Source organism: Mustela erminea, chromosome 11 (assembly GCF_009829155.1).
Source record: "Mustela erminea isolate mMusErm1 chromosome 11, mMusErm1.Pri, whole genome shotgun sequence".
In the NCBI taxonomy this organism is placed as follows: Eukaryota; Metazoa; Chordata; class Mammalia; order Carnivora; family Mustelidae; genus Mustela; species Mustela erminea.
Window position 1 is genome coordinate 86,954,761 of NC_045624.1, and position 18,028 is coordinate 86,972,788.

The window sequence follows — 18,028 nt, forward strand, 5'->3', positions numbered from 1 at the left end:
CACGTGGGCTGTGGCTCCTGTATCAGATGGCCTAGTCCTTGGCAGCAGACAGCCCACTTTATAAGAGATGTCTGACTTGTGCTGAGGAACGTCCATGTGAGTGTTCTCTTAGTTTTCCTCAAATATTGATGGAATCTTACCGACTGGATTTCCCAGCAGGAACCCAGCTTCAGGGAGGGAGGAGGAGAAGCACCCTTGTTTTCTAAGCTACTACGAAAGCAGAGACTTAGGTCACCTCATTTGCCTACAACAGGTCTGTGAGGAGAGGAAGTGGTCTGGTCCTCATTTCATAAAAGAGAACATCGAGATTCAGGGAGGCCAAGGACTTGCCAAGGTCACACAATGGGGGCAGGGACTCAGGCTTGGCTCCAAACCCTGGCCCTTTCACTCTACCATGTTTCTGCTCAGGCATCCCTGGGTAGCAGGTGCTTCTCAAACCAAAGAGCTTCCAAATCCCCCTGGAGGTCTTATTAAAACACTGGCTGGGGGCGCCTGGGTGGCACAGTGGGTTAAAGCCTCTGCCTTCAGCTCAGGTCATGATCCCAGGGTCCTGGGATCGAGCCCCGCTTCGAGCTCTCTGCTCAGCAGGGAGCCTGCTTCCTCCTTCTCTCTCTCTGCCTGCCTCTCAGCCTACTTGTAATCTCTGCCTGTCAAATAAATAAATAAAATCTTAATAAATAGATCAATAAATAAATAAAACACTGGCTGCCGGGCCCCACCCCTGAGTCCTTGATTCGGGTCAGAGTGGGGCTTCCAAGTTCCTAGGAGATGCTGATGCTACTGGTCCAGGAATGACATTTGAGAACCTCTGCCGTGGAGACTGGATTTAATGCCTTTCATAGGGGTTGGTCTGTCTCTCTGTCTGTCTGTCTTAAGCAATAATGGAACATCATAGGGATGCTGCCAGAAACCAACCTTTGATTGATAAATATGTCCATTGTTCTCTTAGCTAATGTTGACTACCATGTAGTATGGACTGGAACAGGTCTCCTTATTCTGAACCTTTTTATTCATTTATAATTAACCACCGAACGTTAAGTTCTTCATTGCCGGTGGAGAAGCGTACACCTCTTCACTCAGTTCCTGCAGGGAAGAAGAAATTACACGTGTGGATGTCTTGTACCATGTAAACATTGGGTAGTCTTTTCTAAAGTACACACACTTCTAAGTCATCACTGCTTCCTTTTGAAAAATTCATACAGTATCTCTCATTCAAGATGCAGCCACATCAAGTATTTTCCCAGTGGTATTTTTTTTTATATTTTAATTATTTATTTAAAAGACAGAGCACAGAAGGAGCGGAGGGAGAAAGAGAAGCAACCTCCCCCCGCCCCAGCAGGGACCCCGATGCGGGGCTCAATTCCAGGACCCTGGGATCATGACCCGAGCTGCAGGCAAGAGTTCAACTGACTGAGCCACCCAGGCGCCCCCAAGTGGCATTTTTTAAAAGCAACTGAGAGTCACTGTGCATTCAGCACAGCTTAGAAAAATCCTATCTGAGGGGCGCCTCAGAGGCTCAATTGGTTGAGCAGCCGACTCCTGATTTGCACTTGGATCATGAGATCGAGCCCCTCGTGGGGCGTCCTGCTCAGCAGGACGTCTGCTTGAAGAGTCTGTCCCTCTGCCCTTCCCCTCATTCTCAAATAAATAATAAATCTTCACCAACAACAACAAAAAAGAAAAATCCTGTCTGAGACTGCAGCTTAACTATATGCTACCCGCCACTGTTGGGCTCAAAAAGCAAGCAGTTATTTAACTCTCCACCTAACCACAAGGTCCACCACCTTTTGCTCTACCAAGAAGCTTAGGAGCACTTTCAATCTTCCTGACCGCTGACCTCTAGCCCTTTTCATTCTTGGAAGGGAGGACCTTTTCTGTTCCTCTCATTTATTTTTAATGACTTTTCGGCCCTCTCATCTACCCCAGCTCCACACCCTGCCACATCTGAACAGGTCACCTTCTGCGTGTCATGGAGCCCATCATTTTCACAAGATGACAGCCGTCCTGGGAGTGCCGGTTGGCCAGGACCAGGTCAAACGGATATTGGCACTGAGAATGGAGGAGTTCCCTTCATTAGATGCCAGAGCAGAAATCTGAGGAACATCTGTGTGTTCCAAACAGAAAAGGGCGGCAGGGCCCTGTCTTCCCCTCAGTCACCAGCTGGCGGCGTAAACGAGAGGCAGGCACAGTGGGGCATCAGGCTGGGGAGGCCCCGAGGTCTCTCCACTTTACTCACAGCCTGGACCTTTCATAGCAGGTGCTTTAAGCCTGTTTGCTTCTCCGAATATGGATTGATTTGGTTTTTTGGTTTTGGTTTTTAGGAGGGTAGGGGCAGAGGGAGAGGGGGAGAGACTCCATGCACACATGGTGCCCAGCACGGGGCTCGGTCCCACGACCCTGAGATCATGACCTGAGCTGAAATCAAGAGTCAGACACTTAACCAACTGAGCCACCCAGACTCTCCTGGTTTTTATTTTAAATTTAGAAGAGTTCGTCCTTCTAGCACTGAGAGCTTTTAAGAAGAAACGGCGGCGGGGCGGGGAGGGTGGTGGTTAATGTATTGGAATAAATAAAAAAGACTAAAAATGATAATATCCCCCCAATCTCACAAAGACACATTTTGAACAAAAACTTTAGAAGAAAAGGCCACCGTTCAGTCATGCCACCGAGAATACCTGCCATTTCTCCACGCTTTCCCCCAGCGTTCCCCTCTTGACCACTGGGCTCTGCTCTGTACTTGGGTACTGCTTCCAGAAGCAGTGGTGGAAAGAAGGCAGGTTTGGGGAAGCGTGGTGTACATGTCCTAAACCCAGAATCCCTTCACTGGAGTTGATTCAGAAGCCAGTAGAACTGCCCTGGAATGAGCTTCCCCAGATACATAACCTACTAGAATTCCCATTTAACTGCATCTCCATACCAGCAGGAACCTCATCCCTGAAACACAAGGCCCATGCCTGGGATGAAGAGACATAGGGTGCCATACTGCGGTCCCTTAGGTAGCATCGCCAGCAGGCCATATGAGGAAACAGCGTTTTGTCTCGAGAACATCACAAGGAAGAAGGTTAATGGATTTTGCTGGGCACCACCAAAGGGTTTTCTAACCTAGCCACATTCCCTTGCTATAGCTCCGTGCTTCCCAGACTTCCACGTGCCCGTGCGTCAACTAGGGATCTTGTTAATACACAGGTTCTGATTCCGAAAAAATAGCCGGTGATGCCAGAGGACCACGCTTGGGGTAGCAAGAACCCAGAGGACTCGGTTTCCTATCTGGAAACGCTGCCTGGCATGACAGGGCTAATATCCAGGAGCTGAGAGTAGTTTGTCGACTGCAGCAGAAGGGGAAGGAGAGGGACCCAGGGAACGAGGAGAGAGAATAAGCACCCGAGCACGAGTGACCAGAGAAGGCAGGTGGAGCCGCACCGAGAGGGTAACGTGACAATAGCAGGTGGTAGTAGCTAGGCAAGCAGTAGCAGTCTAGGATGTGAGGAGCATTGAAAGGGTAATATATGCAGTGGGGAATCTCAAAAATACCACATATCTACGCGAGCAGGCAGCTGAGTCACAGATATATAGCCGTGGGACTCAACACGGAACAGGAGACAACCGAGGGAGGAGAGGGAAAGGGGAGACAGAGGTCTCAGCAGGGTCAAGGAGATGGTGGGGGTCGGGGGAACCAAGACACAGACTCAAATCAGAGTCCACAGGACAAGGATCCATTTTCCAAAAGTGGAGCTTCGGAAACGTGGTGGAGCCCATAAACATAGAGACTCAGCCCTAAGGAAACTGATCTTTAATATGCTTGGTCTGTGGGCCAGACCCTGGGGCAAAGGGCTTCACAGATCCCTTGTCATTCTTATGGATCTCTGGGGCAGGCATTAGTACTCCATTTTGGACAAATATATGAGGGTCAGAGGGATTCCGTACCTTGCCCTTATTAATAAAGGGCAAACCAAAACTCCCATTCTGTGCTCTTTCTGTGACCCACCACGCAGGCCTTCCACCAAGGAGGTAACCTTAATGCCAGCCTGGGCCTCCTGCCATCTGCACCCCTAGATCTGAGGAAGGGGGTAGGCCTCCTTCCATGTGGGAAGTGGCCACAACCGAAGACAGAAGGAGGAGGGAAAGGTGAGACGCCAGGCATCGTGTGACCTAGGGAAGACCTGCTGTCTCAAGGCTGCGATCGTGATTATGCCAAGAAGAGTTTCTTTGTCATCTTACTTCATCTGGGAAGTACCCTATCTGAAGCTCAGGGCTTGCCAATAATAATGCAGCAAGAGGACAGGAGAGACACTGTAAGGGTCACAGTGTCCCAACCTTAGACCTTGTGCTCGTTTCTCCATGTTGGTCTCTGAACTGGCCTTCCCTCTGGAGCCCAGTGAAAGAAATCAAATGACCCCACAGCATCTTCACCTGTCACATACATGCGCTGATGAGCACTCTTCAGCCGAAATGAACAGAAATGGACTGAACCTCATTTGAGAGGAGAGGAGGCAAAATAGGGGCACCTGGGTGGCTCAGTGAGTTAAGCATTCGACTCTGGATTTCAGCTCAGGTCCTGATCTCAGGGTCCTGGGATCAAGCCCCTCATTGGCTCTATGCTCAGCACTTAGTCTGTTTGCATTTCTCTCCCTTTGCCCCTCCACCTCCGCCTTAAATAAATAAAATTTTTTTTTAAAGGCCAAGTAGATATGGTGGGGACATACCGAGTCACCCACTGAATTCCACTGCATCCCATGCGTGGCTTGCTGCAGGCCACAGGAAGAAGAGTAGAAACTGCATTGGTAGGACTCCGTAGAGCATCGTTCTGGACATCGCCTAGCTTCCACCCAGTAGAGCTGACCTCAAAAGCTGGAGCCACGCCCCATAGTTGGTGAGGGAATGAATGTGTGTGGGGTGGAGGCTGACTGCGGTAGCAGCTATTTCTGTGGCCAGGTCTTGGCTTCACAGGTGTCAAGAATTCTTCTGGTGTGGATCTCGGTTGAAGCCATGTGGTTCTAAAGCCAGTGGCTCTGGGATCAGCTTCTTTCCTAGCTTTCTGGAAGGGCAGGTAGTAACTCTCTCCGAGGGTCACTTCTGTGGGGCAGCTTGGGGGAGTTGTCTTGAAAGCTTGGCCTCGAGCCTGCTCCTCTCCCTTCCGGCAATGTTGTAAATACCCAATTCCCACATTAAATCCCTTTCTGCTTAAACCAGCTAGAATGGATTCTCTTATCTGCAACTGAGCCTTGACTAATCCAGAAGGAATTTACAATAAGGATATTTGGGGTTGTCACCGAGAAACGGAAGAGTAAAGAAATCAGGAAGTGGTCTTTTGCTCTCTGTGTGTGTCTCTCTCTCACCTACTTCAGCTTGCCTTCTCAGTAAACCTACCTCCTACTTCCTCTACTGTCCTTTTATACAAGGCACCTTGAGTTCTCCTGATGTCCTCATTCAGAAATAACGGACAATCCTTTGTGCCTAACCCCAAGTTCCCCAAGGAGAAAAACTGAGTGGCATAGATTTCTATCTCTGTTTCAACTGGTTATTATTTCAGCTTCAAAATCCCGTGAAGCTTTTTGGTAGTTCAGTAATTCACATTTACAATGAAGAAAACTGGGACTTAGTTTAAGTGACTTGCCCCAAATCACACAACAGGTAAACAGAAGACTTGGGATTTACACCCATGTCTCCTGACCTTGAATTTGAGGCTCATTCCACTATGAGCTGCCTCTCCAGTATTCATAATTAGATCTCTGGAGCATTTCACAATTTACAATGTGTTTTCATATCCCCAAACTCATCTGATGCCTCCAGCAGTCCCACTGTTGCCATTATGCCCATCTTACACGCAAGAAAATTGATGCTACGGGTGTTACGTGAAAGCTGGTGCCAAGATTCACTCCTCCATCTCCTGGTTGTCAGAAGAATTCGTGTTGGAAGAAGAGCCAAAAATGTAAATGGAGCCCATCTCCTAGGATAGATCAGATCTGATGTTTCAAAGCCAGGTCTTACACTGGGTTCTAAGAGAAGAAGCCAGAAAATGACACTTCGGTTTGCAGGCAAATTTTCTTAGCCCCCAAATCTGATAAATCTGATAAATCTAAATAAAGGACAACTTGAAAGGAAAGGACTCCCCAGCCCGCTACCGGGAAGTGTCTCCTCCGCGCCATCATCAGCACCGCAGGAAATGTTATGACCTTCGTAGATTCCTCGGGAGTTGATGAAACACATCTGAAATCGGGATTTGATGATTTTCTTCAAAGTCTAAAGACCGGCAGGGGCTGCACAGCGCTCTCGAGCTCCGTATTTGGCCAAAGACCTTGCTGTAGCCTCTTTCTGTACTTCAGAGAGATACTTAGATGACCTTCCAATTTTAATACACCTTGGAAAGTATTTCTATTGTCAAGGGACAGGATTAGCATGAAGGACTCATCCTCACTTCTTGTCATCCCCTTGAGAAGTAATAATAGGGTGGTTGTTGTTTTTTTTCACCTAACTTTTGCAAAGAAAGACATTTCCCAAGAGAAATTACAAAGGCATTTTCTGCACCATCTTTAATAGTTATTGAGCTGCTGTCATGTGCCAAGTACAATGCAGGGCATGCAAAGGACCAAATACTTCTAGGTTTTTGCAAGCTGCTCCATTATTTCTCCCAGAGTGACCTTGTGGCGCAGGGCAGAGCCCTGTGATAGAAAGCTCAATTATTGCAATTCTCCCTCAGCTGAGCCTTCAGCAGGCGTTTCCACTCCTACAGTTTATGTGCAATGCAGATGTTTGATTACTTTGAGGCACCGTGATGGAAGTCCAGGCTCCAATCTCTTGTGCAGAACTCCTGCCTTTTTTCTGGCAAAGTTCTGTCAGCCCCTTCACGGTCAGTATCAGGCTCGCTGCTAGCCATTTCACTTCTGACCGCTTCTGGGAACGATTTTAAAACTCCAGCATGTCCTTCCCTATTTTGTAGTCAGCTGTCATCGTTCTCCAAACCCTCCTCTGTGGCTGGGGTCAGTCTCTTTTCTGCTATCTCATCATTGTGTAATAAAATTCTCTGTTCCTGAATTGGCACAGAAATCCCTAATGATTATCTGGAATGACCCTAAAATAATTTCTGTCAATGATAAAGCTGAGCTCTGTCATTATTCTGGTATTCTAGAGAACAAAAGAAACTCAGATGTGGGAGACGATTTGAAGGCTAAGGAGTGGGGTGATCCAAAGCTAACCCGTACTTTCTTGGGAGCCTGAATGCTCCAGGACCCAAGCTTCGGAAGAGGCACCCTCTTGGCAAGGCCCTGAGATTGGAAAGTTCAAGCATCAGGCACATGAACCAATAACAAGATCTTTCCCTTGGGTCACTTGAGATCTTTGCTGATTTTCTCCACCTTGCTCATTTTATGATGATTCTGATTTTAAAAACTGAAATACTAAATGGGTTCATTTGTACCTAGAAAACTACAGTTGGCCTTCTCTTTAGGATTCGGTCTTACTGTCAAGTCCATGAAAGGTTTGGGGAAATGGAGTCTTTCTCTCCCACCTCCTCTATGAGGCGACTCCTGAAAAGAACCTCTGGGGTTCCTTGGCACACGGTTTGAAAACCACTGCCATACTTCTGGCCTTGTGTATGATCCTCTAATTCTGGGCCTCTCGGATGAGTGGCGGAAGTGTGACGTCGGAGGATAAGAAAGAGCGCAAACATTCCTTCTTTCATCCCTCAGTCTTCAACTCCCATTTTTTTTCTCCTAATTCCCTTCTTAATTTTTCTCCTCTATCACCCTACCAATCTATGGCAAAGTTCAAACTGTGAGTTTAGAAAACCATACCAGACGTCCCTGAAAAACCATACTCAAAACACACAGGATAATGTTTTGGGAAGGAAAACCCACTTTAAGGGTTTTCTGTCAATATCTCCAATTGACGCCAAATGCAAACTAGCTTACTCTTGCATACCACATTTGTACTTTTAATTTTCATTATAACTTGCATTTAGCAGAGCTTATAATCATGGGAAGCTTTAGAATTGCTCCTCTTTATCCTCAGAAACTTGGATTTTCTTCTTTTAAATTTAAAAACAAAAATAACGGAACGTCTCCAAATCTCGAATGATGAAGTTATAATCCAAACAAGTAAAAAAAAAAAGGTTAAAGGTCAAAAGGAATAAGGGGGTCCTTTCTGAAGATAAACTTTGTCAAGGTAACCACCATGTAGAGGCCCTGCAGTGCCATAGTCCTGGAGCAGCTGGGGGTTAGAGGAGCTGAGACTAGTCTTTTCCCCGAAGTTAGGGAATGAGCTCTGGAAGACAGGCGGTGAATGTTGGAGGAACTGTAAACCCAGATGTACCTCTGACAGATGGCCTCCGTCTTGGAGAGGACCTAGAGAGAAGGTCTGAAAATGAAGGCAATACCCAGAGGGAAAAGATTACCTGAATTACCCTATTTCTGATCCCATGAGGCATGTGGAAGCTGATCTGATTCTCTCCAGCTGGTATAGATATAGGAGGAAGTTTGCATTTAAGCACCTTCACAATGGGTTTTAGGTTCCATGTATACATTTCTTTTCTAAGTTGTCCTCAGCTTACTTTCTTATGCTACCTCACGTTTCTTTTTTTTTATGATTTATTTATTTATATGGGGTGGGGGGGGAGAAAGAGGGGAGTATAGGAGGTGGAGAGGCAGAGGGAGAGGGAGAGAGAGAGTATCCAGCAGACTCCCCACTGACTGCAGAACCTGATATGGGACCTGATCCCATGACCCTGAGATCATAAACTGAACTGAAATCAAGAGTCAGATGGTTAACCAACAGAGCCACCCAGGTGCTTGCTAAGCACCTTTCATTGAGCTTCTCAATGTACAAACCTTAATTAAACCAACCTTGCAACTTCCACGTGAGGCAGGGAGCCCTTTTGTTGGAAAACATCATGGAAGTCAAATGAATTGGCCAAACTATATTACAGGTACAGTAGAAGTATATTTCTTTTTTTTTTTAAGATTTTACTTATTTATTTGACAGAGATCACAAGTAAGCAGAGAGGCAGGCAGAGAGAGAGAAGGAAGCAGACGTCCCGCTGAGCAGAGAGCCCGATGAGGGGCTCGATCCCAGGACCCAGAGATCATGACCTGAACCGAAGGCAGAGGCTTTAACCCACTGAGCCACCCAGGCGCCTCAAAGTATATTTCAAATCCACGTGTTGTCTTGAGAATAAAAAACCCAGGGTTCAGTTGCTTCTGACTCCCTCTCCTGACTATCACACCTCCAGATTTAGGGGCTTTCCCCACTTGTAAGATAATTTTTATGTATCTTGTCTTCACATGACATGACTTTTTTGAAAATATTTTTTTATTTAATTTTTTTCAGTGTTCCAAAATTCATTGTTTATGCACCACACCCAGTGCTCCATGCAATAAATATTTATTGATTTTAGAGAAAGAGAGAGAGCATGCATGTGCATTACTGAGGGGAGGAGCAGAGGGAGAGGGAGTGGGAGGTATTCAGACTTCACACTAAGCACAGAGCCCAGTGCTGACTTGATCCCACGATCCTGAGATCGTGACCTGAGCTGAAATCAAAAGTCAGAAGCCCAAATGACAACTGACTGAGGCCCCCAGGTACCCCTATATGACCTAACTTTTAAAGAAATGGTAGAGCAAAGCAGAGAGAGAAGATATGTGGCTTTATCTTTGCCTAAAAGCAAATACTCCCAGATTCTGTTTTCTGTCTTTCCATCCCACCACATGGCATCCCCAGCTTTCTAATCCCTAAATCTCTGAGCTAATGACTCTTTTCAGCAAAGAAATAGAAGCTACTGACTCCTTCCGCATCAGCCTGTAAGGAGAGTACTTATGAAAGACTGAAGCAGACATCCACACACTCTAGTGTTTCTTTTCTTGGGGGAAAAAAAAAAAAAGAGGGGGGAGTGGGAACATTGCCTCTTTCTTCCTTCCTCTTACTGGAAATATCACAGGTCTCTAGTTTTGATCTTCCTTTTCTTCTTCTTCTTCTTCTTCTTTTTTTTTTTTTTTTTTTTTTTTTAGTGCAGCAACCTGGTGACTTGGCAGAGAGAATCTGAGAATTTGCTGAGAAAACTTTTCTTGGCTTAGTGAGAAAAAGTTGACACTCAAGGGCAACATCTCACTGGCCTTTTGTGAACTGGCTTCACGATCCTGTCTCTGGGGAAAGAAGACCCCCTCTCAGTGCTGTCATTTTTGTTAGTCAAGTCAGCTAAGCTGGGTGTGAGCCTGCTCCTTTGCCCACAGACCCAGAGGTATGAGACAGCAGCGCAGGGAGCTAAGGTCTCTTAGCATCCTGTGGTCATCTTTAGTGGCTCCCCTTCCCAACAGCAGACTCCCCACTAATTAGCCAACTGGTTGCACTATTTCTATGACTACCCCTTTTCCAACAATGAGAAATAGACCAGGGGAGCAAAGCCCCGGCCCAAAAAAAAGATAAGTTTGACTTTCATTTTGGGGAACAGAACGCTACTCCCAGCATCCCCCTTTCCAGGAGAGGGTTTGTTGTCATCTTCTATCAAATGGAAAGAGCCCTCTCCAACTAGCCTATTCTGTTGCTCTCTTCAGTTGCTCTGCAATCCTTTCCACAAGTGTTAAAACACTCGGGCCCTTCCACACCACACCTGCATGCACACAGACATTGGATTGCATGAGTAGAATAAAAAGCGATGCTCAGACAAAACCCCTCTGAACACCAGGTTTGTCTTTCTAGAAGGTTCCATCAGATTAAATGCAGATACTGTTCAGTAGTTAATAGAGAAACTAGATTGCCCTCAGACTTTTGAGAAACAATATAGGTATGGATATCGTTTCAAATGTCCCAGGAGTTTCTCATGAAATGCTTCCCTTTTCCATTCAGCTGGTGAATGCTAACGGAGACAAGCTGCCATCTGGCTTTATGTCCTGTATAAAAGCCAAGCCAAAGAGGATCCAACTGTTCAAGTTGGGAAAGAAAAGTCTTTGAGCAGCTTTTCTTACTGTTGTTAAGGGGGAAATGGGAAGAATGGGCTTTGAAAGCAGAGAGATGTTTTTCATTGTTTTGGTTGTTTTTTGTTGTTGTTTTCCAGAAAGAGAGAGAAAGCACGTATGTGTGGGGGTCAGGGGAGCTCATGGAGGGAGAGGGAGAGAACCTTAAACAGACTCCATGCTGAGCTTGGAGCCGGACATGGGGCTCGAGCTCACAATCTGAGATCATAACCTGAGCCAAAATCAAGAGTGGGATGCTTCATCCACTGAGCCAGCCAGGCACCCCTAGAGAGATGTGTTTTAACAAAATATTAATGTTTATTTCCCTTTGCCTTTCTAACTACAAGGCATTCTCCATGAAGCATCCTAAAGCCCCGATCCTCAAGATTAGGATTATTACAGAAGGTAAACAAATGGGAAATTGCTGGCAGTCAACCTTGTGACCTAAAATATGGCAATTTCCTACAGTACAACCTAAAAGGAAAAAAAACTAACAATTTTGATATACAAAACAAAATTTTCACTAAGAAGATAGCTTCAAAGCAACACCATCTCAACAGAGAAGGGATTTTCTAAATTTGTTTGACCTACCAAAAGCTAAGTAATAGGGTTTCCTTCCATCTACCTTTAAGGGCCAGCCAGAAAGCTGGAGTCATCTTAGTTTGAAAGATTCTAGAACCTCAGTACCTTGTAAGAGATAGAAGAGGAAATGAGTCAACGAGGGGACTGTACAGTTTCCTAAAGAGACTTAAAGGAAAGAAGATCAGTCTGTCAAATGCTGTGACAGGCATGAATTAGATACTCCAAACAGAAGAGAAAAATAGCAAATAAGGAACTAAAAATTCTGAGAGTCTAAGAGGCTGAAGCTCACTTTGAGTTGGGGTCCAGGGAGCAACCGTGGACACACATTCTATAAAACGTAGCTCAGTTACATGACTACTTGTCTCCAATGGAGAGGAGATGAAAAATGGAAACAGACCAGTAACTAGCTGCCTTTTATGTAGAAGAGGCTTTCTCAGAGGATATTCAAATAATTTTGCAGGCACACATAAATGCTAGACTCAGAAATACTGACATATTGAGCTTCATAACAGTCTCAGGGGAGTGGAAAGACACAGAGCGTAATGGCACAGGTGTAATCCAGCCACATGGGACCTCTCTGGAAATGGCAGATCACCCTTAGCACCTCGTTGCAGACATCATCCATTGATCCTGGCCAGATGTTTCTACCTGAGCCAGAAGGAATCTCAGAGTCCTTCTCAATATGGACTCCAACAGCCACTAGCAACTAATCCAGAGGAAAGCCAGGATTGAAGCTTATTTTCCCTTCCTGTGTCCCCCTTCTGTGCCTTTGTTAACATCACTCAGAGGGTATCTCCTCAGCCTTACAACCTGCTTCTCCTAGCCCCCACCTTCTTCCACTAGAACGTGAATTCCTGAAGTGCAGGAATCTTCTTTCTGTTTCTGAACACTGAGGGCCCTTGACAGTGCTTGGCACAGGGGTGGAGCCCCACAGATCTTGATGGAATGAATGATTCTTTGCTTGACCAAACTCATGTTGGGAGCATTGCCTCCGTAAGGAACCCTTCTGTGTCCTTACAGCCGGAGGCCACCTCTTTCTCCACTTCCTTCACCTAGCCACACAGGATGAGTAACTTCTTGACCACATGTAACACACCTTCCCAGTAGACCCCCAATCAGTGACTGTTGACTTGAACTACAATAAGAACAGAGACCAACCAAATAATTACAATAATGGCACTTCTCAGGTATTTTGTTTCATTGATCTTTTGTGTCTGTTTTTATGCCAATACCATATTGCTTTGATTATGGCGGCTTTGTAATACAGTTGAAGTCAGGGAATGTGGTGCTTCCAGCTCTGTTCCTCTTTCTCAAGATTGCTTTGGCTATCCAGGGTCTTTTGTGGTTCCATAAAAATTGTAGTTTTTTGTTCAATTTCTGTGAAAAATGCCATTGGAATTTTGATAGGGATTTGCATTGAATTGCATTGAATTAGATTGCTTTGGATAGCATGGACATTTTAACAACATTCTTCTAATCCGTGACCATGGAATATATTTCCATTTCTTTACATTGTCTTCAGTTTGTTTAATTAACCTCTTACAGTTTTCAGCGTACAAAATTTTTATCTCCTTAGTTAAATTTATTCCTTGGTATTTTGTTCCTTTTGATGTGCACATGCAAATGGGATTGTTTTCTTAATTTCTCTTTCTGGTAGTTCGTTATTAATGAATGGAAATGCTGCAGATTTTTGCATACTGATTTTGTATCCTGCAACTTTATTCATTTATTACTTCTAACAGTTTTTTTGGTGGATCTTTAGGATTTTTCTATATATAATGTTATATCATCTGAAAATAGTGGAAGTTTGACTTCTTCCTTTCCAATTTATATGCATTTGATTTCTTTTTCTTGCCCAGTTGCCCTGGCTAGTGTTTCCAATACTATGTTGCATAAAAGTGATGAGAGTGGACATCCTTGCCCTGTTCCTGAACTCAGAGGAAAAGCTCTAAGCTTTCCACTACTGAGTATGATGTTAACTGTGGGCTTGTCTTATATGACCTACATTGTGTTGACATACCTTACCTTTGGACTTTTTCTATTAAGAGTTTTCATCGTAAATGGATGCTGACTTTTCTCAAATGCGTTTTCTGCATCCATTGAGATGACAGTGTGATCTTATCCTTCATTCTGTTAATGTATGTATCACACTGATTTCTGGATGTTCAGGCAGCTTAACACCCCAGGATTGAATCCCACTTGATCATGGCATATGATCCTGTAAACGCATTGTTGAATTTGGTTTGCTAATATTTTGTTGAGGAGTTTTGTGTATATGTTCATCATAGATATTGGCTTATAATTTTGTGTGTGTGTGTGTGTGTCAGCCTTGTCTGGCTTTGGTATCAGAGTGATGCTGGCCTCGTAAAGTAAGTTTGGAAGTGGCTCCCTCCTCTTCTGTTTTTTTTTTTTTTTTTTTGGAAGAGTTTGAGAAGGATGGGTGTTCATTCTTTGAGCATTTGGTAGAATTCACCAGTGAAGCTGTCTGGTCCTGGACATGCGTTTGTTTGGGAGTTTCCTTAGTTTTATTTTTGATTTTTGTTAGTTTCTGTTTTGCTGTTTTAATGCCATAAAATGACAACAACCCTCTTGACCAATCCTTTAAGGCTAATGATAGCTACTTATATTCTTGATATGTCCGTGTCTATTATTTTTTTATTCTCTCACCCTAGAGAGGAGTGACTTTTTTTTTTTTACCATGATTTGACAGATGAGAAAAATGAGGCATAAAGAAGGGAACTGACTTGCCAAAAATCATTCAATTAGTTAATGACACAGAGACTATTAGAACTCAATTCTTTTGACCCCCACGTCCTGCACTCTTTCTGCTCAAACTTAATGGCCTTTGTGTGAGCTGTCTTGCAGCCCTGCAGTCGCAGGGCATGCTGACAGGAGAGCTCAGACAACGGCTCAGATTGTGTCCTCGCAACAACCCTACAAGGACACTGGAACCCACACAGCAGTGCCCTTTCCCATTCTAAGGCCACCTTAGCTCACTCTTCCCAGGAAAGGGCAGGCTGTGCTAACCGGCACTGCTGCCCAGCAAAGTGAACGGAAACATCACGCAGAGATAAAGTAGAAAGCAGAAGCCTCATTCCCTTGCTGCCTTGAAGTAGAGAAGAAAGCATCCTTGGAGGTCCTCCTTCTGAGAGTGGGTTCACCTTCTGAATACAAACGGCAGCCTCCTTCCCGTGACTCTGCCTGCTCTCGAGGCAGGCAAACCACACGTTCAGGGGCTAAGAACATGACTTGGGCTTCAATCCTGCAATCAGATATATTTTTAATTCAAGTTCCGCACAATTTGGTTAATATTAACTTTATTGGGTAATTACCTTATTTGGAGTGCTCTCAACAGCACTGTTGACAAGAATGTCAGCTTGCTACAAGAGATGGGCTTGCTGACAGCAACACAAAAAGAAGCTGAGGCAGGTTTTTCTTTTAACCTATTTATTAAAATTTTATGAGTAAGTCATTTTCTCCCTTGTGGGCTTTTCCTGCTACTTTGTATGGGATCACAGCTGCTTGAATGTAAATGTAGCCGCCCGGTCTCCCTGTGTTCCACAGCCAGAGAGGCCCCCTGGGGGTCTCACACACCGCCCCACCACCCACACCCCGCCTCCAGGAACTGATGGAGCAGTGAGGAGCTGCTGCCTTCCCGTCACCCATCATCTTGGTGAGCTAAGCATGGACAGGCAGGGTGCTGCTGTGGAAGAGTCTGGGTGGGCTCTGCCCTGAGTTGGAGGGAGGACTTTCTGAGCCTAGTTCTCATCAGCCCTGATTGTCCATATTCACTACAGGAGAGTACCAGCCCCATCAGCACTGCCCCAAAAGCCGTCACGATTAGCACCAGGCTATCAGGATTCTCCACAACAGAGCAAAAGTGCCCTCTAGTTAGAAATATCATGTGTACTTCATGGCTTTCCTGGAGAATCACAGCCAAAGATCAGAAGACTGAAAAAGGTCCCTTGGTGCTACAGGTTGAACTGCGCCCCTCCCTCTTCCCACCAAACTCCCATGTTGAAGTCCTAACCCCCAGTACCACAGAAGGTAAACTTACCTGGGTAGAGACTCATCGCAGATATAATTAGTTAAGATGAGGTCACACAGAAGTAGGGCAGGCCTCTAATCTCATCCTGATGAAAAAGAGAAATTGGAACATGGACACCCACACAGAGAGAAGACCGGGCAGCTGTGACAGCAGAAAGCAGAGTGATGCCTCTCCAAGGCACAGGATGTCCGAGATGGCCATGAAGTCACCAGATGCCAGGCATGGAACAGATTCTCCCTCACAGGCCCAGAAGGAACTAACCCTACCAACACCTTCGTTCAGACTTCTAGCTTCCAGAACTGTGAGATGATACCTTTCTGTTCTTTTAACCGTAGAGTGTGGTACTGTGTTACAGCAGGCCTGGCAAACCAACACCAAAGGTAAGAAAAGCTGCCACACAACTGGTTTGTGGAAAAGCCAGGAAGGGAATTCAGCCTCCTGGCCTTTGGAAGAGCTCGACGTGCACCACATACTACAGGCGTGCTCAACGCCCATTCCTGGGCATCTGATCCCTCCTGGCATGTGGCAAAAACGGAGAAATGGGAAGAGAGCAGGGTGATGGGCGGACAGGTAAAGGAAAAGAGACAGGAAGACCGTGGTTTCCCCTTCTTCTCTCTTCCTCTTCTCCTCCTTTCCTTCCAGGGCCCTCCTTCACAAAAATTGAAATGGTATTGGTAGTAAGAGCTCAATTTGTTGAGCACTTGCTGTGTGCCAAGCATGGTTGTAAAATGTTTACAGACATCACCGAGCCCCAACAATGAGGGAGATGCTGCTGTTATCCCCATTGCCCAGATGAAGAAACTGAAGCGAGGATTTTTAGATGACTTGTCCAGTGTTGCCCAGCTCACCAGTGATGGAGCTAGGGTTTGGTCCCAGGCTGCCAGGCTCCAGAACCCGACTCTAACCACTGTCCTTTCCCCTCCTATACCTTCGGATAATGTAGAGAGAAAGGGTCTTGGCAACCTGCAGTCAAGCAAAGACTTTAGCTTTTCCAGAGCTTAAACCCCAGGAAAGCCTCCAAGTAAATGCTCATCACTGTGTCCCAGTGTTTTTCCAGAACTTGTGCTTTATAGAAAAAAGAGTGTTTTTGGTTATTTGTATTCTGGGCATCAAGATATGGTCCCTCCTATTCAAGTGCTTTTGTATATTCAGTTCTAGCTTATCGTGTTCTTCTTCAGGAGCTTTGAGGATCTCTGTTTGCAGTACAAGGAACATGCTCGATTAAAGGCCTCAGCCAGGAGGCAAAATATAGGATTCTTAAAAAATATATATAGGACTCTTAGCATCTTTCTACATTAGAGCAGAACCACACTGTAAAATTTCCACTTGCCCTGCCTCTTTGGTGCAAGGTGAATACTGAGCCATCAGCATCAGGGTTACAGTTAAGATGAATCGCTGGCTTTCCTGGGGAGGGTTTGATTTCAACAGTCATTGTCAATACGCGTGTCAAAGACGGAATCACACCAAGGCTCAAAAGTAGGGTCTCCATAATATGCTGCATTTCAGGCCATTAAATATGGCTATAAATTTTCATAGGCTCCTAACCAACTAATATTTCCATGGAACCCTCAGCTCTCTTGATATTACCCATTCGTGCCGGAATACCAATATTTTTATGTTAAAAAAAAATTTTTTTTCATTTTCCTGCCAGGTATATGAGTATTAGGCGCCATGTAGAGAAAAGTTACAGAGATTAAAGAAACAGTTTGCAAGAATTTAAAATACGCTTTCTTGCCAGGCTGAAGAATATGATTTAAAACCTCAAAGGTTTTTCACTTGCCCTGAAGCAAGCAGCCACTGTAATAATTTAACTGGAACCTTTTATTATATTAGTCATTAACTTTAAAAATGCAAATCTTCTGAATACAGCCAACAACTAACAATCTTTCTTCTTGGCTAAAAGACTTATTTTTCAGGGTTTCTTCTAGATTCTCTGGACTTTCTCTTCCATATTTCCTTTACAGCTTATCAGAACATAAAAAAATGCATGCTCACATTTTTCTGAAATCGTGGTTTTTCCATGCATGCCCTAAAATGCCTCCTATTTCTATGAGAATCTTGGAATGCATTGGTTGGGAGAAGAGGAGAGTGTAATTTCAAAAATAGCCTCTGTCCATATTTTCTAGTTCGGATTTAAGTTATAAACTAGCTGGTACCAGACCAAAGCCAAAGAAGAATCTAGGTCCAGTGGGATATGAACATAAATGTGTTCCTAATAACATGAAAGCTTCATGGTGGTGAACATCACAGACACGAAGGACTAGAAAGTAAATAACCTCTGCGAGTTCAAAGTCATCCAGGCTACAGCTGAAATTTTATGCCCCCACTGGTAAGAAATTGTTTGGAAAGATGACACTTTGCCATAATTACAATGCCAAATAGAGAAATTTAAAATAAAATAAAATAAAAATAGATTTTTAATTTATTTTTATTTTTTAAACATTTTATGTATTTATTT

The 18,028-nt window shown here is 44.7% G+C and overlaps 1 protein-coding gene across 3 annotated transcripts in view; it reads left to right on the plus strand.

The window, feature by feature from the left end:
* The window catches only part of LHFPL3 (LHFPL tetraspan subfamily member 3), a 567,497-nt gene that overhangs the window by 418,039 nt on the left and 131,430 nt on the right, over positions 1 to 18,028 (plus strand). The gene's annotated exons all lie outside the window — the stretch shown is intronic.